The sequence below is a fragment of the Penaeus monodon genome, chromosome 22, assembly GCF_015228065.2.
Source record: "Penaeus monodon isolate SGIC_2016 chromosome 22, NSTDA_Pmon_1, whole genome shotgun sequence".
Lineage (NCBI taxonomy): Eukaryota > Metazoa > Arthropoda > Malacostraca > Decapoda > Penaeidae > Penaeus > Penaeus monodon.
The window spans coordinates 7,766,763-7,767,359 of record NC_051407.1 but is presented as its reverse complement, the minus strand read 5'-3'; positions in this window follow the sequence as shown (position 1 = coordinate 7,767,359).

The window sequence follows — 597 nt, the reverse complement described above, 5'->3', positions numbered from 1 at the left end:
GCGGAGCTAAGAGCTGTTTGAAGATCTACTATAAGGATGGGTCGGATTCTTTCCAACTTAGTAGTTATAAAAAGCTGAGCTGGTACTTCGATCACTTTGCTTGTTGATTATTTTTTTTTTCCTTTGATGACGAAGGAATACTAGAAGGAATATTACCTGGTGGTATCATCTATGTAGAAGATTTATCCTTCTCGGCATCCATTAGCTGCACATTATCACTGACAAAGTCTCCGCCTGCCAGCGGCATTAGCCGCAAATCTAGGATCAGTAGGAATTAGTTAATAGGTTTCACTATTATTTTAATGGTAAAAAAATATATATATATGTATTTAATCTTCTTGAAATGCAATTGTCATAGCAATTTTAAACTGAGCCTAGACATAAATTTATTTCCAAAGTATTTTAATACTGAGACCTTTTTGGAGCCATCATTTAAACAGTTTAAACATGATAGAATCATCATAGCAGCTGTTGAAGAGAAAAAAGAAAAGGAATTTTAAATGCCATATATTTAGCTGCATTATGTAACTTACTCAATCTTTGTTTCACTCATTTATACTTTAGTGAATGAATTATGCAATTAAAATTTAATATTTG